This window comes from Cheilinus undulatus, linkage group 10, assembly GCF_018320785.1.
Source record: "Cheilinus undulatus linkage group 10, ASM1832078v1, whole genome shotgun sequence".
NCBI lineage: Eukaryota > Metazoa > Chordata > Actinopteri > Labriformes > Labridae > Cheilinus > Cheilinus undulatus.
The window spans coordinates 48375398-48398870 of record NC_054874.1 but is presented as its reverse complement, the minus strand read 5'-3'; the positions used below and the strand labels follow the sequence as shown (position 1 = coordinate 48398870).

The window sequence follows — 23473 nt, the reverse complement described above, 5'->3', positions numbered from 1 at the left end:
TTTCATGCATGTAGCTCTTACCCAGTCACCTATTTCACGTTTGGGGCCACTATAGGGCCCCTGCATGATGGACTTGCACAGAACCACCAAGAACAGGTACATTTTCATGAGGGGAAAATTTTCAGGAATTTTTGATGAGTTTTAAGTTATACTAAGGCCTCCATATTAGTCATTTATTTGGCAAAATAATAACAAAAAATAAACAAAGGACATGTAATTCAAAAGGGTCCTCACACCCTCAGTGCTAGGGCCCCAACTAGGCCTAAGTTTAACTAGTTTAAACAGGACATATCACCACCTAGGGTACAGTGGAGTCAGAAAAGTTAATCTATTCTCTCATGGGGGTTGTATTCTAGGTCAGACAGAGTCAGCTGTCCCTTTAAACATTTCAAACTGAGAGATTTTATCCATGAAACCTTTTAAAGTCAAAATAAATCTAAGTATAGTTCTATTTTGTAGACATTACATTGTTATTTCAATTTAAAGACCATAGACTTAACAGGACACATACTTTTTTTTATTAAAATCAGTCAATAATTTATTAAATTTCATCCTAGATTAAACAAATCTCAGGATTTTTATTACAAGCCTACAAAAAGGTAAAATGTTAGACATTTTATGAGGTTAGAATAAAGCTGCTGTGATCACCGCTGAGCTCCTGCTGTGTGTTTTTTAGGCTACTGTTACCATCTTATTAAGGTGGAATTGTGTCCGCCTTATTAAGGTGGAAATCGATGCCGACCTCATTTATAACCCCACCCCCCTCCTGGTGCTCTCCCAGCATGCCTTGCTGGAGCAGCCTCAGTAGGAGGAGGGTGAATGGGGGGTCTGGAGCCGGGTCTTCTGCCGAGGTTATCCCCTGGTTAATGTGACATGTCTGTCTGCGACCTTGCCGCTTGTTAACTGCCCGGATTATTATTGTGATAATGTGGCAATTAAAAAGGAGGCGCTCCGTCGAAGGGGGAGGGGGGGCAGGCGATGGTCCGAGAGATGGATGTGCACAGATTACAAGGCAGTGTGAAATGCATTAAGGTGGTTATCCATTCTGACCCCCCCTTCGTCCTCCTGCAGAGCGGCGGGTTATTACCACCCATCCTCATTGATATCCATCCACAATCAATATTCTTCTGCTGCCGTAAAAACGGGCGTAAATCAACCACGCGGTGGGCTAGAGATCGGATGAGAGGGAGGGGAAATCAAAAGGCGGTTCCTAATGAGACGCCATAAGTCTGCAGGAAGTGTTGACTGTCTTTGTGAAGACGCCGTCGCTGAATGATCATGTCATCAGCAGCTGAGAGACAATGTGAGACCTGGAGTACCCTCCTCATGAAGGATCAGGAAGAACCTCCTGATGTGAAACAAGTCAAACAAGTCAAACTGAACTGTTCTGGTCCTGAATCAGTGTGACAGTGAGGCATTGTGGGTAATCAGACTGAGACTAACATATCTGTGTTCTCTTTCTTCTGCAGATTCTTCCTCAAGTTCTTCCTCAAGTGCAATCAGAACTGTTTGAAAAATGCAGGAAACCCTCGAGACATGAGGAGGTTCCAGGTAAGATGTACACCTGGCTCACCTGGTTCACCTGTCTCACAGTGATCCTGCTCCGCTCTAACCAATCACCATGTGTTCATTCACAGGTTGTGATTTCCACCACAGTCAACGTGGACGGTCACGTGCTGGCGGTGTCAGACAACATGTTCGTCCACAACAACTCCAAACATGGCCGCCGCGCCCGACGCCTGGACCCCTCTGAAGGTTAGACGTCGTTCAGACTTTTAGAGTTGAAGAGCCCTTAGAGAACTTTCAAGGATCATCAGCTGAGTCCACGTTTCTGTGTAAAGTTGTATGAATCGTATAGAAGCACCGTGATGTGCTGCAGAGATGTCAGCAGTAGTAACCCTTGTCCTTATATTAGATCAATGTTGCTGCTGTTCTCCAGGATACCTTTGCTTTGATCTCACTAACATAGTCCCAATATTCTATCACACACACACGCATAAAAGTCTGAGAGCCAGAAATCATCATCAAACTTTAACAGTGATTATTAATAATCCGTCAAAAATAGAAATAATGTGAATCCAGCATAAATAGCTGAATAATGTGTCTACTTTTAAAGCCAAAATGAAGTCTGCAGGAGGAACTAAGGTGGAGTTAAAGGGCTTGGAAGCTGACTGAGTTGATGTGTGTGTGTGACAGAATGTTGGGACTCTATCAAACAAATGCCTCCTTTAGAACAGCAACAACAGAGCTAATGTGATTGGTCTGTCTTGTACACTTTGAATAGAAAGTTTGGAGAAAAACTGAACGATCTCAAAATGTTAGCACTTGCTGAGTTTTGCAACAATAATGACTCCATACTTTCCTGCAGTATTCACTCGGCAGCTCACAGAAACGGAACATTGGGGCTCACAGGAAAAGTTTGGGTAAAGTCGGAAGGAAAAGCTCGTATTTACAGATTTAGTTTACTCCTAAAATGTCAGTAAATTTTCAGGAGATGTCATAAGAGATTTGTCCTCAGAGATCAACCGGGGCTCTTAGTAATGCTCATGATTGCTCAGAGAGAAAGAGTGTGTCAGACGCTTCCAGAAGCTTCCAGAGACGTTTAAAGACACTCAGGGACTGGAGATATTAACTGAAGGAAATACTGAAGAAGATGAAAACTAAGGAGGCAACGTGAGGAAACGGTCCTTTAAAAAGTGAAACCTCCGCCGGCTGGCAAGTATCCACCCGGCTCTGTCAGGAGAGTACAGCGAACAAACGCTCCGTTCTTCTAGCGTCCGCAGCGACCAAATAAAATTCATCATTCGGGTATAAACTTCACACGCTGAAACTGGAGTCCTAGAGCTGCAGCTCCGAGGTAACATTTCCTCTGAAGTAGTAAACTTTAATACCTCTCTGCCCCGTCCCCGCTCCAATAAAACCCTCCTGGCTCACCGCAGAGCAATGACATAAGTCCTGCGTTTGATTCGGCACACTTTGAGTGCCAGACGGGTGGGGCTTAACCAAACCGGTACCAGGGTTTAAGACTACATCAGAAAATATGTGGGTCAGAGGAGAGAGGGCTTTATTTTACGACATCTAAACCTCCAGGATCGTTCTAGTCCTGTGTGGGAGACTCCACCCATCTGGCACCAACAGGAGAGTAAAACAAACTCATTAAATGTTTTTGTCACTATTGAAACATTTCCAAACAAACCTTTTACTGCAGCAACGTTCTGTTTATCTCTCTTCATGTAGACAGAGAAAGTCGAGGATGTTGCAAACTCAGACTCAGTTAAACCCATCAGCTCATTAAAAACAGAGTTTCCTGATTTAACGGGCACTGAGGAGGATTAATGAACACTTTTAATTTTGAGACCCAATTTTTTTTTCCCCCTTCAGAGAAAAACGTCAGAATAATCAGGGTTAAAGCAAAGTTACCTCCATCAACTGTTGTGTAACGGCTAAAGTGCTGACGGTGGAGGTCTGACTGTCCCGGTAAAAGTATGTGGCACGGTTGGTGATACAACAGTCCGTCTCCTCTCACAGTAAAATGATGGTACAACGGTACAACCAGCTTTCCCTCAAGACCATTTACTAAGACCAAAGATCAGAGTATTCTACAGCTGAGGGATTTTTGATTTGAAGTGATGAATACAAAATCAACAAACAAGCTGTTTTCTAATTACTGTTAAAAAATGGATGAACAAAACTTGGAAAACTATACCCTTCACTCTATAAGGCAGTTGATTTTAAACTGGAAATCAAAAAAGAGAAAACAAACAAACAAAAAAAGAAATGATGATTTTTTCTTAGATTTTGTTTTCTAAAAGAACAGTAAAGAATTAAAAATGTTTTTGTGTTCTAATAAAAAAAGAAGATTAAAGGACAGAACACTAGTGATATAACATCCTTTTTGTCCTTTATGTCTGACTGCTGAGAGTGTCTTGAAAAAGAGAATGTTACATCACCAGAGTTCCATTCTTTCATCTTCCTTTTTATTTAAAATCACAAGTGCAATCAGAACTGTTTGGAAAAAATTTCAATTCTTTAAGAAAAAAAAAAAAAAAGAAAAAGTGAAAACGATTTGTTTCTTTACTTTCCATTCTTTGGTCTCTGATGTACAGTGCTTAACAAATGTCTTAGACCACCCTAACTCTAACCAAAGTCAGGTTTCTGCCACAGCTGCCCTAAATTAACAGCATTTGTAATTACCAAAATCATTTTTGATGTTTCTGCAATGGTTAATACACCAATATGTAGAAGCTCTTTAACCCAAATGATATTTTGAATGCTAAAATATTATTATTGTTATCCATGAATTTTCAAATGTTCTGATTTACAAAAAAACTGAAAAAATAGTAAAGCACATTATTATTTCTTCTCTAATATGTCAAATTATAGTTATTTACTTGCATTCCTGAACAGAAAAATGATTTTAAGTGGTTGAATGTTATGCTTGATTCATTTCTGACGTCTCAGAGAAGCCCAGTGAGCCGGCTCAAATTTGGGTGAATTCAGTTTGAAATTCCTCATTCCTGTTCAAAATGGTAAAACGTGGAGAGCTGACTGAAAATGAAAGAGTCTGCATTAAAGCACTTCATGATGCTGGATGGTCTCTGAGACAGATATGACAGGTGGGCTAATACATTTGTTAAGCTCTGTAAATTAACTGTCTGAAAGGGAAAAGGTTGAGTTTTTTAAACAGTAATTAGGAAACTGCTCGTGTCTTGATCTCATCATTTCTAGGTTTTAATTAAAAAAAAGATCAAAGAACGTAACACTGGTATAACATTCTTTCCTTTTCTCTCTGTGTGGCCTGGTGCAGTTGTTTGTGAAAGAAGAATGTTACATCACCAGTGTTTCCTTCTTTCATCTTTCTTTTTTTTTGAATGAAAACACAAAAACAGTGACATAAAAAAAAACATTTTAATTTTTTTCAATTAAAAGAAAGAAAAGAAGAAAGAAAAAGGGAAAATGTTTTGTTTTATTTTATTTTCCATTCTTTGGTCTCCAGTGTAAATAAATTGCCTGAAAGGGAAAAGTTTTTTTCCCATGTTCTTTTAAACAGTAATTAGAAAACAGCTCGTGTCTTGATCTCAACATTTCTAGATTTCGATAAAAAGATCCAAGAGCATAATGGTATAGCGCTTTTTCTCTCTGTGTGGCCTGGTGCAGTTGTTTGTGAAAAAAGAATGTTACATCACCAGTGTTTTTTTTTCAAAGTGGACGTGGTTTCGTTGAAGTGACTCCAATCCTGTAAATAAATAATCCTGTAAAGCGATTACTGTGGATGCCGCTGTGGCAGCAGTTCAATCAGAGATGAAGAACATTTATTTATTTATTAGTAAAAGTAGAACAAAGATCCGCACTGGAACATTTATTTACTCTTTGCCTTCTTCTTCATTCTTAGTTTGTTGCTCTGATTGGCTCATAACAGCTTACGATTTACACAGCTATTTTTAATTTTGGTCTTAGTTTTAGTCTTTAAATGAAATGCATTTTAGTTTTAGTCACATTTTAGTCATTTCTATCCTTTTTAGTTTTAGTCTAGTTTTAGTCCATAAAAAGTCCTCACATTTTAGTCTTTACTTTTAGTCCAAGCATTAATTCTCTTGCCTAAATCTGGTACCAAATCATGGTAGTGTGTTCTCTGCACTCTGTCTAACCTGGGGTCCCTGCTGTCTACAGCTGAGAGGCAGAATAGATACAGATGTATTGTTTTTGACAGATTTACCCACAGTGGAGAAATATCATGGATTTTGAATGTCCAATTAAAACAACATTACATTTTAGTTTAGTTTTAGTCATCTTGGTGAAAACTTAACTTAGTTTTTGTCAGTTTTAGTCATCAAAGATCTATTTTTGTTAGTCTTAGTCTAGTTTTTGTCATGGAAATAAAGACTGTCGACAAACATTTTTAGTCAGAGTTTTAGTCGATGAAATTAACACTGGCTTGTAATGATTGTGACAAACATAACGCTCATCTATTGACCCTCTGAGTTTTTTTTTTATTTTATTTTGAAAGCTTCAGCCCTTCCTGTCCACTGTCCTATGTTTTTTTTTTCTCCATGTAAATATGGAATATTTCCCATACATATATGAAACAGCTGATCCGGGCTGTCGGTTACAGAGTCCGGCCTTAAATCAGGCTTAAAGTTGTCCAGTGTTTGACCAGCCTCACAGAAAGAGACTGAACCAAGTCTGCAACACTAAAGTTCTCTAAACCAAACCCTCCCCACCCCTCTGGGATGCCGAAGACAGTAAAACAAACCTGAAAATAGTTTGGCACAGGTCAGATTCTCTCTGTTCCACATCCCAAACCTCCTTTCCTGCAGTTTACTTCGACTCGCTTCCATGTTTGAAGCTTTTCCAGGAGACACAGTGTTCGCTTGTTTTAACCTGCTGGGATCCTCAGACGGGTGGGTCTAACAGTACAAGGGTGAAAAGTATCAGACAGAGCTTCCAGTCAAAGAGAAAAAGTACACTAAACTGACTCTGTGTCTTATTGGTAAAACTCCACCCCTGCGGGACGTGAAAGAGAGTAAAACAAACCCCCAAATAATACGCCACCAGTCATGTCCTCCCTGTTCCACCTCCTGGAGGACAGCTCCTGCTGCTCCCCTCTTGTTTTAGAGTTTTGAGGCCCTTCCGGGGGCCCGTGATGTCATTGTCTCGTTTGGTTTAACCTACTTGCAGCACCCGGCGGGTGGAGTTTATCATGACAGGGATAGCTCAGATAGGATAAGGTCGCTGATCAAAGAAGCAGCAGACAACACTGACCTCCTGTGAGCGCTGGAGCTGTTTTCACTCAACGTGCTGTCCTGTGTGGTAAACCCCACTCGTCTTCTCCGTCCAGAGGGATAAAACAAATGTGACACAGATATGTCATGAACAAAGGTGTGTTTGTTTCTCACCTGTGATCACACCTGAGGAGAGGTTTTGTTTAAACATTCTTAAGCAGAAGTGTTGTTCTCTGAGGGCGTACTGTACAGTGTCCTGTAGGGGCCAAAAGGGGCCCGCTGTTTACCAGACGTCCCCGTATCTCAGCCCACAGAGGAGAGCTCGCCGTCTTTCATCTCATCCAGACTGGGATGTTTTCAGAGGCGATAAAAAGACTCAACATCTGCTCCCGCCTTTGTCACCAACCCTCGCCCCCCCGTCTCCTCGATAAAACTTTCCACCGCCTGCTCCTCGCCTTTGTGCTCCAAACTCCCGCTCCACCGCCACCAGTACCATCAATGCTAACCCCACCCCCCCCAGAGCCGAAGGCCTGTTTGTTTACGGTGGCAACAAAAGAAAAAAATTAATAAGGAGATGACAATCGAGTCCTCGGAGCGGGAAAACCTCGACCCACGGCTGCTGCTGCAGGGTCGGAGCTTTTCTTCTCCTCCGTCTGGAAACTCAGAGCCGCTTTCAAAGAGTTCTCATCAGTCCTGTAACGCTGTCTACGAGGACGGGGACTGGACTAGAACTTTAGAAAAACAGACAGAACACGGCACAATCACCTTTAAAAGCCCTCCATGCCTGTAGGAAAGGGGGCGTTTAAGATCGTTCTGCTGTCCTAAACTAAAGGGAAGTGACTTCTAGATCAAATACAGACCTGCTTTATAGTATGACATGAATGTATCCATAGAAAAATGAACTTGTTATGGGTCTCAAAGGAAATAAGGAGAAATATAGAGCCAATATTGTTGCAAAACTTGAGAAAATGTCCCAACATTCTATCACATACACACACATGGTAAAGGTCTGGAACTTTCTTTGTGAGTTCAAAGCCAATGTCTTCTGGAGAACAGCACAGCAACAACGGTGTCGTCCTTTAAACCCTCAGTAGGACTTACAGTGTGGTTCTAGAAGAATAAATCCACCTCGTTTTCTCCGTAGTGGTTTTATTATAGCTATATTATCAGAAGTATCCTGGTCAGACTGACCCTGAGCTACCAAACCACGATAAATAATCCTGTAGGAGACAAGAGTTATCAGCCTCATTGTAAGAAATAAAAGTTTATATGCCATCTCAGCCAAAAAATACAACAATACCCACAATGCTTTGGTGTCAGACCAACTTCTCGAATAGGTGGGGACTCTGATTACCATGGAAATTACTACTGAGTTCACGAACAAAGGCTGTTGACTGTTGATGATGACAATACATTAGAGCTGGGCAGTTAATCTTAAAGTAGATGAAATCATAATACAGCCTGCTGCAATTTTCATATCACAGAAGATGCAATATTTCTTAAATCTGAAAATTGTGTCAAAACTGCAGTTTAAAACTTTTTTTTGCAGTAGAGATGTTATGCATTACAGATCATGCAATCATCCACAGACAATTCTTTTAGAATAGTCTCCAAAAATGCTAGATTTTTGTACACTTTTCTTATTGAATATAAGAATGACATAATAATTATAACTCCCTTCAACACATCAATTCCTATCCAATTTTCATCGTGAGTTAAAATCATCACAATTAGATATTTTTCAAAATTGTTCAGCTCTAGTTTTATCTAATATTGTCATGTTAGAATATAGAATTATTTATTGCTTGTGTTAAAAAAAATAATATAAGGAATCCAAGAAATAATCCCATATCAAATTGCAATTGCAATACTGGGGAAAAAATTTGCAATATGATTATTTTTCCAAATCGTTCAGCCCTAAAATACATGCTACTGCAGCATGAAGCTACAAATAAATACGTAAGCTAAGACGTATTACAACATTAGCATTTCATATTTAATCACTACAGCAGAAATAAGTGTGAAAAAGAGGAACAGATGTGATTTAAAAGCTTAAAAATCTATCATTAACAATAAATAAAATTAATCACAATGGATTGTGGGATTGTGGATGTAGGTCCTTCCACTTTGTAAAGAAAAGTGAACACAGTCTTGTAGCTTTGTCTTTTTTGCGTTTACGAACACTGTTTTTGTAATAAATCAAATGTTTTATAGTCATGAGTACTCAGGGAGCTTTAATAAGGCTTTAGTGAAATCTGTATGGGGGATCTAAATGGTGATCCACCATCTTCGTCCTGCTTGATAAAAATGGAGGGAAAACGGCCTACAGTCTCATGAACATTCCGTCCTCTGCTCCTGAAGATGTCATCCTTTAATTTAGAACGATGATGTCACCCTTTACAGCCTTTGATGGGCTTTAGAACGATGATATCATCCTTTAATTCAGAACGATGATGTCACCCTTTACAGCCTTCGATTGGGTATAAAACAATGATGTCATCCTTTAATTTAGAACAATGATGTCACCCTTTACAGCCTTTGATGGGCTTTAGAACGATGATATCATCCTTTAATTTAGAACGATGATGTCACCCTTTACAGCCTTAGATTGGCTATAAAACAATGATGTCATCCTTTAATTTAGAACAATGATGTCACCCTTTACAGCCTTTGATGGGCTTTAGAACGATGATATCATCCTTTAATTTAGAACGATGATGTCACCCTTTACAGCCTTCGATTGGCTATAAAACAATGATGTCATCCTTTAATTTAGAACAATGATGTCACCCTTTACAGCCTTTGATGGGCTTTAGAACGATGATATCATCCTTTAATTTAGAACGATGATGTCACCCTTTACAGCCTTCAATTGGCTATAAAACAATGATGTCATCCTTTAAGTTAGAAATGATGTCACCCTTTACAGCCTTTGATGGGCTTTAGAACGATGATATCATCCTTTAATTCAGAACGATGATGTCACCCTTTACAGCCTTCGATTTGGTATAAAACAATGATGTCATCCTTTAATTTAGAACAATGATGTCACCCTTTACAGCCTTTGATGGGCTTTAGAACGATGATATCATCCTTTAATTTAGAACGATGATGTCACCCTTTACAGCCTTCGATTGGCTATAAAACAATGATGTCATCCTTTAATTTAGAACAATGATGTCACCCTTTACAGCCTTTGATGGGCTTTAGAACGATGATATCATCCTTTAATTTAGAACGATGATGTCACCCTTTACAGCCTTCGATTGGCTATAAAACAATGATGTCATCCTTTAATTTAGAACAATGATGTCACCCTTTACAGCCTTTGATGGGCTTTAGAACGATGATATCATCCTTTAATTTAGAACGATGATGTCACCCTTTACAGCCTTCAATTGGCTATAAAACAATGATGTCATCCTTTAAGTTAGAAATGATGTCACCCTTTACAGCCTTTGATGGGCTTTAGAACGATGATATCATCCTTTAATTTAGAACAATGATGTCACCCTTTACAGCCTTTGATGGGCTTTAGAACGATGATATCATCCTTTAATTTAGAACGATGATGTCACCCTTTACAGCCTTCGATTGGCTATAAAACAATGATGTCATCCTTTAATTTAGAACGATGATGTCACCCTTTACAGCCTTTGATGGGTTTAGAACGATGATATCATTCTTTAATTTAGAACGATGATGTCACCCTTTACAGCCTTTGATGGGTTTAGAACGATGTTATCATTCTTTAATTTAGAACGATGATGTCACCCTTTACAGCCTTTGATTGGCTATAAAACGATGAAGTCACCCTTTAATTTAGAACAATGATGTCACCCTTGACAGGCTTTGATGGGCTTTAGAACAATGATGTCATCATTTACAGCCTTTGATTGGCTTTAGAACGATGATATCATTCTTTAATTTAGAACGATGATGTCACCCTTTACAGCCTTGATTGGCTATAAAGCGATGATGTCACCCTTTAATTTAGAACAATGATGTCACCTTTGATGGGCTTTAGAACAATGATGTCATCATTTACAGCCTTTGATTGGCTTTAGAACAATGATGTCAGCAAAGCTTATGAAAGCTTCCATTCTTGTCTGAGGTCAGTCTAGACCCAGATATCATTCCAGTCTAGCCAGGACCCTCTAGGTTTATTGTCTAAGTAGTTCATCTATGTATTCTTTAAAGAATGTTTATGACAATGTGAGGGAGAAAAGCGGTTAAAGAGGCACTGCTAGCCTCTTAGCTGGTGGCTAATTCTCCTCTATACCTTCCTATCAGCATGTAGAGATACTAAGAGAGCTGCAGAAATGACCTATGATAAAATAAAAGATGCTTAAAAGCATACAGTTCTGAAAGAAACCACACTCTGTCATCCTGATCATCAGGAGAGAATGATCCACCTCTAAAGCTCGCTGCCTGATCGTTTGCTTCAGGAGAAGAACATTACTCGTCTCTCAGTGCTCAAAACCTTACTGTAATGATTATTTTTCCAAATCGTTCAGCCCTAAAATACATGCTACTGCAGCATGAAGCTACAAATAAATACGTAAGCTAAGACGTATTACAACATTAGCATTTCATATTTAATCACTACAGCAGAAATAAGTGTGAAAAAGAGGAACAGATGTGATTTAAAAGCTTAAAAATCTATCATTAACAATAAATAAAATTAATCACAATGGATTGTGGGATTGTGGATGTAGGTCCTTCCACTTTGTAAAGAAAAGTGAACACAGTCTTGTAGCTTTGTCTTTTTTGCGTTTACGAACACTGTTTTTGTAATAAATCAAATGTTTTATAGTCATGAGTACTCAGGGAGCTTTAATAAGGCTTTAGTGAAATCTGTATGGGGGATCTAAATGGTGATCCACCATCTTCGTCCTGCTTGATAAAAATGGAGGGAAAACGGCCTACAGTCTCATGAACATTCCGTCCTCTGCTCCTGAAGATGTCATCCTTTAATTTAGAACGATGATGTCACCCTTTACAGCCTTTGATGGGCTTTAGAACGATGATATCATCCTTTAATTCAGAACGATGATGTCACCCTTTACAGCCTTCGATTGGGTATAAAACAATGATGTCATCCTTTAATTTAGAACAATGATGTCACCCTTTACAGCCTTTGATGGGCTTTAGAACGATGATATCATCCTTTAATTTAGAACGATGATGTCACCCTTTACAGCCTTAGATTGGCTATAAAACAATGATGTCATCCTTTAATTTAGAACAATGATGTCACCCTTTACAGCCTTTGATGGGCTTTAGAACGATGATATCATCCTTTAATTTAGAACGATGATGTCACCCTTTACAGCCTTAGATTGGCTATAAAACAATGATGTCATCCTTTAATTTAGAACAATGATGTCACCCTTTACAGCCTTTGATGGGCTTTAGAACGATGATATCATCCTTTAATTTAGAACGATGATGTCACCCTTTACAGCCTTCGATTGGCTATAAAACAATGATGTCATCCTTTAATTTAGAACGATGATGTCACCCTTTACAGCCTTTGATGGGTTTAGAACGATGATATCATTCTTTAATTTAGAACGATGATGTCACCCTTTACAGCCTTTGATGGGTTTAGAACGATGTTATCATTCTTTAATTTAGAACGATGATGTCACCCTTTACAGCCTTTGATTGGCTATAAAACGATGAAGTCACCCTTTAATTTAGAACAATGATGTCACCCTTGACAGGCTTTGATGGGCTTTAGAACAATGATGTCATCATTTACAGCCTTTGATTGGCTTTAGAACGATGATATCATTCTTTAATTTAGAACGATGATGTCACCCTTTACAGCCTTCGATTGGCTATAAAACGATGATGTCACCCTTTAATTTAGAACAATGATGTCACCTTTGATGGGCTTTAGAACAATGATGTCATCATTTACAGCCTTTGATTGGCTTTAGAACAATGATGTCAGCAAAGCTTATGAAAGCTTCCATTCTTGTCTGAGGTCAGTCTAGACCCAGATATCATTCCAGTCTAGCCAGGACCCTCTAGGTTTATTGTCTAAGTAGTTCATCTATGTATTCTTTAAAGAATGTTTATGACAATGTGAGGGAGAAAAGCGGTTAAAGAGGCACTGCTAGCCTCTTAGCTGGTGGCTAATTCTCCTCTATACCTTCTTATCAGCATGTAGAGATACTAAGAGAGCTGCAGAAATGACCTATGATAAAATAAAAGATGCTTAAAAGCATACAGTTCTGAAAGAAACCACACTCTGTCATCCTGATCATCAGGAGAGAATGATCCACCTCTAAAGCTCGCTGCCTGATCGTTTGCTTCAGGAGAAGAACATTACTCGTCTCTCAGTGCTCAAAACCTTACTGTAATGTTTAGTAGAGTCTCTGAACGCAGCTTTATGGATCAGACCTCCCAGTAAACAAAAGGAAAGTCGGAGCTCTGACTGGAATATAAAGTCATCCTCCCAATAAAACAGCTGCTGGTCCGGGAAAAGGTTGTAAAAACCTGCTCGAGTCCGTCCGCCTGTCTGACTCGACACGACTCCGGTCTTCAGTCTGGTCATGGAGGAGACGGTGTTTATGTGGAGCCCCTTATTGATCCGCATGGCAGGGGAAAAACCGATCATTTAGCATGTATTAACAGGCTGCTGCTGCATCAGGGCTGTGAGGAGGGGAATGTTAGTGAAAGCTCTCAGAGATTGTAAAAACATTCAATAATTATCAGTTAACAGACGGCACAGGACCAGGGTTTGACCAAGGACACTGCAGGGAGACATTATCTCTGGAAATATGAGCACACATGAAATTCAGGGGTATTTACCTCTAAATAAGATGTAAATACTCAGATAACCTGTCAGAAATATATGGCAAAATAATTTATTTCTAACTTTTTGTTTTGTGCAAACAAGAAGTGGAACAAAGAAGGATAATGAATGTGGGTATTGTTTTTTTACAACCGCGATTCCAGAAAAGTTAGGGCACTGTGCAAGATGTAAACAAAAACAGTGCATGCATTTTACCTACCATAGAATTTAAACAACATGTCAGATGTTAAAACTGACACATTTTACCATTTCATGAAAAATATTAGCTCATTTTGAATAGTTATATTCATAGTTTTTTTTTTTTTTTGTAAATTATATTCTGTAACACTAGATAACAGAAAAAATAAAAACACATGACGACTCCCTTCTCACCGCTGCAAGAAATGGATTCTTCTAATTAAAGTAGCACGTGCGATTGTTCCACCAATTGGATTTTGGTCAATCATAAGGTCATCAATCAATTAATCGACCAATCGACTTGAGGCTGTCAGCCCTAGTTGGATGTTTAAAATCCTATGTGATGTACTCAGAGAGGTACTCTTACTGTATCACTCCTGTTTCTAACTGTATCACTCCTGTTTCTAACTGTATCACTCCTGTTTCTAACTATATCACTCCTGTTTTCAACTGTATCACTCCTGTTTCTAACTTTATCACTCCTGTTTCTAACTGTATCACTCCTGTTTCTAACTGTATCACTCCTGTTTTCAACTGTATCACTCCTGTTTCCAACTTTATCACTCCTGTTTCTAACTGTATCACTCCTGTTTCTAACTATATCACTCCTGTTTTCAACTGTATCACTCCTGTTTCTAACTGTATCACTCCTGTTTCCAAATTTATCACTCCTGTTTCTAACTGTATCACTCCTGTTTCTAACTGTATCACTCCTGTTTCTAACTATATCACTCCTGTTTTCAACTGTATCACTCCTGTTTCTAACTGTACCACTCCTGTTTCAAGTTGTATCACTCCTGTTTTAACTGTTTAACCCATGATTCAAAACTGTATCACTCCTGTTTCTTTCTGTATCACTCCTGTTTTTAGTTGTATCACTCCCGTTTCTAACTGTATCACTCCTGTTTCTGACTCTATCACTCCTGTTTCTAGCTGTATCACTCCTGTTTCAACTTTTTCAGCCATGTTTCTAACTGTATCACTCCTGTTTCTTACTGTATCACTCCTGTTTCTAGCTGTATCACTCCTGTTTCTAACAGTATCACTCCTGTTTCTAACAGTATCACTCCTGTTTCTAACTGTATCACTCCTATTTCTTATTGTATCACTCCTGTTTCTAACTGTAACACTCATGTTTCTACTGTGTCGTCTGTGTTTCCGAAGCAGCTACGCCCTGCATCAAAGCCATCAGCCCGAGCGAAGGCTGGACGACCGGTGGCGCCACCGTCATCCTTATCGGGGATAACTTCTTTGACGGTCTGCAGGTCGTCTTCGGCACCATGTTGGTTTGGAGTGAGGTAAGAGCTTCCTCTTCCTACTGACTCTGATATAAGAATCTGGAGTTTTTACATGTGAATTTCATTTTATAAACAGTGAGTTTTTCCAAAGTTTCTAATATCTAACTATAATCATGAAATCTGCAGAGAAACTTTGTAGTTAAACTCTATCTGGTTCAGCTCTGAAAACAGCTGCACACACCACTCATCATGCTCTCCATCATCTGCATCTTCTCACATTCATCCAAACACACACTCATTGGTACAAACACCTGCGTCTGTGGTGTGCTGCTCCGTCAGGTCTGCATGCCCCCAAAAATATGTAGATTGAGCGCGTAGAGGAGCAGGAGGAGCCGTGCATACGGAGCAACATGAAATATTGAAGCAGGTCCAGAAGAGCAGAACACCTGGCAGGGAAGGAGACAGATATACCTCCACACACTGCTCGCTGCACATCACACGCCACTGATGGAGCTCCTCACTTTGATCAGCGGCGTCAGGCGGCGAGCAGGCGGACTCCAAAGCCCAGAATCCCTCTGAACACAGACTGATGATGACCCAGATTAGAAGGAGAAGTCGAACGGTTATAGAAAGAAAGTTTGGTGGCTCACTGACAGAGGAGTACCGTCCCACTACTCACCGTTTACCATTAACAAGAGGAAATACACAGAAAATTAAAGCTGGGAAACTGGGAGGCCGTCCCTAAGGGGAATAGAGGAGAGCATTCAGGGGCCAAACTGGGGGTCAGCAAAATTGTGGTATGTTATTGAGTTAATCTGAGGAAACCATAGTTGATAATTAACCTGAATAATAACCACTATTATCATAGAAATAGAAAATAATTGTATTTATTCATGCTGTAGTACAATTTAACCTTGACAGACTTACCTTTCTTCGGTAATGTTAAGAATGTGGGCACATTAAACACAACTGTTTGGAAAGTAATGTTAGACGTCAGGATGCCAGAAAAAAGTAGAAGAAACAGAGACAACTTTAAACAAAAGTCAGTGAAAAGTGGCAAAAAATGCTGTAAAACTAGAACAAAGGGCAAGATAGTTGTAAAAATGATTTAAATAATGCAAAAAGTTGGTTTTAGAGTGAGATATCAGTGGTAAGATAGTGGCGAATATTGGTGTAAAGTGGCAAAATAACGGTTAAAATTTTGAAAAGTGACAAAAAATAAAAAAAGTGTAGGAAAATGATTCTATTTTCATATGTAAAGGGAGAAATGCACAGAAAAAAGCACTTTAACCTTGAAGCCCAGACTTTTCCTGGGACCACCTCCAGCGTGAATGTGGAAGTGGACTTTATGATAAATGTCTGAATGTTGTGTCAGGTGGAGTAGCTTTGAACATTGTCAGAAGGGGATGAGGAACTTTTCTAAAAACACAATTCTGAGTTTATTTTTAAAGTTTATGAAGAAGCAAGTGGCTCCGCCCACCTGCTTTACCTCCCCTCCTCCTCCTCATAGTCAGGCTTTCACTTCTAAGTTTGAACTTTGTGTTTCAACAAAATTCACCTGTTAGTCAAAGCCAAACATCTGACCTGTGAACCCGGACTGACCACGTGCTTTTATTTATTTGTCTGTTTGTTTTGTTGTCCAGCTGATCACCCCTCACGCCATCCGGGTCCAGACGCCCCCTCGTCACATCCCGAATCAAGATGGTTGACTTCCTGTTGTGATTAGAGTGCAGGTCCAAGAGGCTTTTTTGTAGGTGTAGTCATGATGCATAATCAGACCAAAAATCACAAGTATAGGTTCAATGGTGTGCTGGGGCTGAATGTTTAAAATGATTTTTTTTTTTTTTTTTTTTTTGGGGGGGGGGTCATAAATCAGATAAAGAATTTTAATTTGGCAGAAGGGGGTGCTGTGACAAAGTGGCTCTAGGTGTGATCATTCCTGTGAAGGCTGACAAAAGCATTGCAGAGTTATCTGGTTTAATTTGTCTTATTACACTACCAAAGAAAATGTTGGAAAGAGTAGTCCAACTCTGAAATAGTATTATAGACAAATAATGTTTAATTGGGTCCTCATCCAGAGTCAGAGCTTGAGTCCTAATTATAAATCTTCTGCTTGAAATCTATCACTGCAGAAAAACTGGTGAAATGTGCGGTCTGTTCCTTTAAATCAGCATGATTTTGTTTTTGTCCGCGTCAGCAGAAAGATCCACAAACCTCATGAAGAAGCGTGAACATCTGACTCCAGCTTGATTGATAGGAAACTACAAAAACCTGGTGTCCCTGAAGGCATCGCGGGGCTGAGCCCGACAGGTGGCTGCATCATAACATCGCTCAGTTTTCCTGTAACTCTCCCAAATCTTCTCCCCGTTCCTTCTGCCAGCACCGCCGCCATATTGTGCGCTCACATCGCCAGTTCATCTCATTCACACATCCACATTTAAAGAGAGCAGCAACGAGACATGTGCATCTACGGAGCGTGCTCAGTGTGCCAGCAGCGTCGTCGTTCCTGGGTGTGAAATGAGATGAGATTTAAAATCCTGAATGCCTCATCTCTATCAGTAACTTTGTCGTCTTCTTAGTGTCTTTAAACATTTAATCGAGAATATACAGACATAAAATCACCTATTATAGGAAAGATGGAGGTAGATTCACCTGTTGAAAATAAGAACACCTTTCTTTTCTATTAACAGAGAATGGGCCCCTGCTAAAACCCAGAGAATGGCCCCTGATAAACCCAGAGAATGGGCCCCTGATAAACCCAGAGAATGGCCCCTGATAAACCCAGAGAATGGGCCCCTGATGAACCCATAGAATGGGCCCCTGATAAAACCCAGAGAATGGCCCCTGATGAACCCATAGAATGGGCCCCTGAGAAACCCAGAGACTGGCCCTTGTTAATCCAGAGAATGGGCCCTGATGAACCCAGAGACTGGCCCTTGTTAATCCAGAGAATGGGCCCTTATAAACCCAGAGACTGGCCCCTAAAACACCAGAGAATGGACCCTGATAAACCCAGAGAGTGGCCCCTGATGAACCTTGAGAGTGGCCCCTGATAAACCCAGAGAATGGCCTCTGATAAACCCAGAGAATGGCCCCTGAAAAACCCAGAGAATGGGCCCCTGAGAAACCCAGAGAATGGGCCCCTGATAAACCCAGAGACTGGCCCTTGTTAATCCAGAGAATGGGCCCTGATAAACCCAGAGACTGGCCCCTAAAACACCCAGAGAATGGACCCTGATGAACCCAGAGACTGGGCCCCTGAGAAACCCAGAGAGTGGCCCCTGATAAACCCAGAGAATGGCCCCTGATGAACCTTGAGAGTGGCCCCTGATGAACCTTGAGAGTGGCCCCTGATAAACCCAGACAGTGGCCCCTGATAAACCTTGAGAGTGGCCACTGATAAACCCAGAGGGTGGACCCTTATAAACCCAGAGAATGGCCCCTGATAAACCCAGAGAGTGGCCCCTGATGAACCTTGAGAGTGGCCCCTGATAAACCCAGAGAATGGCCCCTGATGAACCTTGAGAGTGGCCCCTGATAAACCCAGAGAGTGGCCCCTGATAGAGAGTGGTTGTTTTTGAGATTAAAAATAAAATGTGGTTATCACAGATTAACTTTGACATAGACCATGATTTTTCTGACCTCATAGATCCCAGGTTGGTTGGGAGTCACTGAACGACCCCTCTGCCTCCTTCGACTGTAACTCCTCATACAGTTACTCCTCATCCTCTCAGTAGCCAATAGAGGAGGTGCAGCTGGAGGTGAATCCAGGAGCAGTCAGATTCAAGGGATTTCCCAGAATTCCCTCCTCTCTTCCTCTCTGCAGCTTAAAGCAGCTTCAGGATTTGATCCCCCAGCTTCACTCTGAAAAAAACGGCCAAAGGCGAGAAAGTCTGCAGAATGACAAGTGAGGAGAGGAGAGGAGGAGCAGAGGCCTGAGACTGGATTCAGACCTGTATGCTGGATCCATACCTGAAACTTTGGAACCACAAGGCTGGATTCAGACCTGCAGTACTGGGTCCACACAGCCAGCCTTAGTCCTGTAGTACTGGGTCCATAAGGCCCAGTCTGGGATGTAGTACCGGGATCAATGCAGCCTGCAGGAGGGGAAGAGGGGGGAGGAGGATGGGTGAGGAGGAGGTGATGCTGTGGGATCGATGGGTGCTGAGTTATTGCGGCGCTCGGCCACTGATTTTTAGAGAGCTGTGTTTTCCCAGGAAAGTCAATACCTCCAGGCTCCTCTCATTAATTTCAACCCCCAACACCTCCCCCATCCTCCCCCTTCTCCTGCAGCTGCACCAGGGGATCTGCAGGAGCTCCAGAAAGGGGGAGCACGGGGGAGGAGGAGGGGGGAGGCACAGAGATGATGGAAGTGAGAGATTGAGCTGACAGAAGGAAGAAGAGGTGTGGACGAAATAAAGAAGATGATAAAGTCAGACTCAGGTGTGGAGGGGGAGGAGGAAGGAGGAGAGGCGAGAGGAGAAAAGAGAGTGTGGGTCCTGGTTTTTAAACCCGACAGAAGGAGGATATTGATTCCTGATATGGAGATCATGTTTGCAGCAGGTTATCGATGTGGACTGAGTCTGTTTCTGAGCTCTGCTGGAGGTTTTCTGTCTTTGAGACTGGCTCCACTCCAGATGATTCCAGACCTGATTGTTGGGCCTGATTTGACCCCACCTCTTCCCCCCAATGATCAGAGGGTGTGCCTCCATCCAAAGCTAGTCACATCTGATTATTTGTCCATGTCAGTGTTATTCAGCCCTGGTCAACCAAAGAGCCAAACTGTTGAAAATACATCTGCAAGAGCCACAATCTAAGTGGTGAAAAGTGGCAATTTAAATAAGTTAAAGGTGGCAAAAATGGTCAAAAAGCGACAAACAGTGGGAGAAAAGTGGCAAAATGGGTGGGAAGTGACCAAATAATGAGTTAAAAGTGGCGAAAAAGTGCAAAAATGAGTGAAAAGTGACTAAAATGGGCAAAAATCAGAGAAAAAGGTGGGAAAAATTGGCCTAGTGTGGCATTTACTTGCAAAATGCAGTTAGATGGTCGGGAAGTGGCAAAAAGAGGCAAAAAAGCGGCAAAAATGGGCTTAAAGCGGCAAACACTGTGAGAAAAGTGGCAAAATAGTGCAAAAGTGGCAAAAAAATTTGAGTTACATAGGAAAAATGGTACATAAGTGGCAAAAACATGGAGAAAAATAAGTGAAAAGTGACTAAAATGGGCAAAAATCAGAAAAAAGGAGGGAAAAATGCATGAAAGAGTGGCTAAATGGGAAATTAGTGGCATTTAATTGCAAAAGGCAGCTTTAATGGTTGAAAAGTGGCAAAAAAAGTGAAAAACTGCAAAAAGCAGGATAAAATCCTCAGCAGGTCGTCCTGGCATGCATTGAGTTTGCAGCAAATTAAAAAAAGAAACGGAGTGAGGGTGAAGTCCTGGCTGAGGGGACGTTTAACTGTTTATATTTAAGCTGTAAAAGTACTTCCTGATGGTGGCGCTACCCGGTGGTCTAGTGTAGGCTCAGCCTAAGATTTTAAAAACCGTCTGGTTTGTCTCCAGCCTGACTTAGACTAGGAACCATCCAGCAGTTGTTGTTTCCTGTGCAGGTTAAAGCGTCGCACACAGAGCTCGACCTTCATGATTTAGCCTGATGATGATTCTAAAGGAGGCTCGACTTTCACTTCTATGACTGTGGAGATGGAGGGTTTCCTTAGGGTGGGGTGTGTGTGTGGGTGTGGGTGTGTGTGTGGGGGGGGGGGTTTCCTCTGGAGGGTTTTCCTCTGGCAGGCCTCGACCTGCCCCCCCCCCCCAACATTGGTGAGGCCTGCAGAGGGTATCTGTGCTCGGTAAAGATGGATGACATCATGTGAGATCTGCTGAGTGTTCAAACATTAAACGGACAAAAGTAAATGGACAGATGAACATTACCAGTTAATGTGCAGCTGGAGTCAGTCTCTAAACCAGATGTTGAACCTTCTGTAGGAGTTTGTTCACATCCAGAGAGCAGAAACACAAGGAGAGGGAGGGGTCTGGTCAGGGTCTTCTAAACGATCCTGGGAAAATCTGTTTTTTATACTTACAGAACGTAAAACTTGGGCTGTTAGCCTTATCATGTTTAGGTCAGAAACCCTGATTAATGAATTGATTATGATTATTTTGTCCCTTGGGGTGTATTGTAGTTTTGCTAGTATAGCTTGCTGTAGCATCATCCTGTTCTCATAGTGATGGAAAATAAAGTGTTAGTGGATGAAGCCTACCACTGATTAATCACTCATCATTTAAATAAAGTGTGGCATTTTAACATGGGGCCCTATGGGGATGGACTCACTGCAGGAGGCAGCCTCTAGTGGACACTAGAGGAACTGTCAGTCAGTGCAGCCTTCTCTCCTGGTGTTGTGTTTAGCGTGGGTGTTTCCTCTCCTGTGGGGCTGACACTGAGATTAAAACACTCCACAGATAAACAGCAGCTCTTAACCACTAATCATTCTCAATATTTAACTAACTCAGTTTAATGTTTGAGCTAATATAAAGATAAAAAGGTCACATTTCTGCTGATTATTGCCATCTCTCTGAAGTTCCCACTGCAGTTTATTATGACTCGAATAGAGAGAATCTAACAGCTCATTCTAGTGTGATGAGACTGTGTATTTGTTGATTAAACAGGCTGATAATGAAAAGATGAATATAATCAATAATCTGACACACGTTCAGCAGCTCCTGTAGGTACGGCTGATCTCTGTACGTTTTGTTCTTCCAGCTGTGACGCTCACACGTGGAAAGCATTAGCAGATTGTTCCATCAGGGTCTGCTAAAGGTCTTGTGAACATGTAACCGAGAGGAGAAAGTTAAACCTCAAATCTGAGACGCTGTAAACTTTCCTCTCCCCCTCCTGTCTCTCTCCCTCCTCCCCCTCTCCCTCCTCTCTCTGTTCCCGTTTGTCCTCTCGACATGTGAAGCAGCTCTCACTAATTGACTTCTGAATTTTTATTGTTTAATTACTGTCACAGTAACACATGGAGGCAATTATGTGTGAGCGGCTCACTACCAGCTTCTAGAGGAGAGGGAGTCACCGCTTTATTTGACCGTTTTGTGTCAGTTTTGAACATTTTATCCTGAATCTCTGCAGGCTGAAGGCTCAGACTATCTCTGGATCATACAGCCAGTTCATCTGTGTACAGTGGTTAAACATGACATACTGTTTCTCAATCTGTACTTTTAAAGTGCTTCGTTATGGAGTCATTATTGTGGCGAAATTCAAGAGCGCATTTAACATGCTGACAGAACAACTGATTCAAAACCTGCATTTGTGCTCAAATCAACAACGAGGTCTGTCGACTGATCTCACTGTGTCCCAGCATTCTGTTTTTTTACCACTTTTGCCACTTTTTGCCCATTCAAGCTGCCTTTTGCTAACCTTGCAAAGCAGATGGATACACCTGTTTCCATGTTTCTCACTGGAAAATCCATATCGCAAAGCTCCTGTCTGAACTGTTTGGGCCCGGTTAGAAAGTGACAGGACCAATCAGTGATGAGGAGCAGTACTTTCGGGCGCGGCAGTGTCGTGACGTAGGCAAGCAGCAACAGGAGGCCTGCGCAATTATGGCGGAAGAGACTGGCGTGGATGCTGCTAAAGCGCCAGTTTTATCAGAACTTGATGACATTTTTTTGTTAAAAGAAGAACAAAGAACAAACAGCAGTGAGCAGTGAGGTGTCTCAAGCACCACCTGTTCACCACAGCCTACAGTCTTCACTAAACCAGCCCTTACACTCATCCTACCCCTCACATAGTTTGTCCATGTCTCTGTGTTCCTGTAAAGCGTCCTTGGGTTTCTTGAAAGGCGCTATATAAAATCAAGATATTATTATTATTGTTATTATTATTGTTTTCTTTTCAAAAAGGAAAAAAGTTGAGTACTGATATGTCTACAGTCACCATGGTTCGCGTAATGCGCACCTCAGTTGCGACAATGTCACATGTTTTGTTGCTCTGATTGGCTCGTTCCGCTCATTTTTTGCTATGCGTTTGTCCTTTTTAACCAGTTTTTGCCTCTTTTATTCTGCTTTTTGTATTTTTTCCCTCTATTTTTTTTTTTACCCTTTTTGCCACTTTCTGACCATTTTTGACACCTGTAACATAGTTTTTTGCTACTTATTATCCCTTTTTTGTCCCTTTTCACCCATTTTTGCCTTTTTTTCTGCTTTTCTACCCTTTTTGCCGGCTTTTGCTTATTGTTATTGCCACCTTTACCCATTTTTTCACCACTTTTCACCACTTAGATTTTGGCTCTTGCAGTTGTAGTTTTCAACAAGTTGGCTCTTTAGGTGAAGAGGGTTGAGTAACACTGCTTTCGAGGATGACGTCATCAGAGGCAGAGAATGGAATGTTGGTGAAGCTGGGAATGTTGGGGGCTTTTTCCCTCCTTTTTTACCTACTATTACACCATAGTTGGCAACTTTTAAAAAAATGGATGGAACCAGTGAGGAGCATGTTAGTTCTGCCTGTTGTTGCC

At 41.1% G+C, this 23473-nt stretch overlaps 1 pseudogene; it reads left to right on the top strand.

Moving 5' to 3' along the window:
* LOC121516234 overlaps positions 1–23473 on the top strand; it is a 227414-nt pseudogene that overhangs the window by 145088 nt on the left and 58853 nt on the right.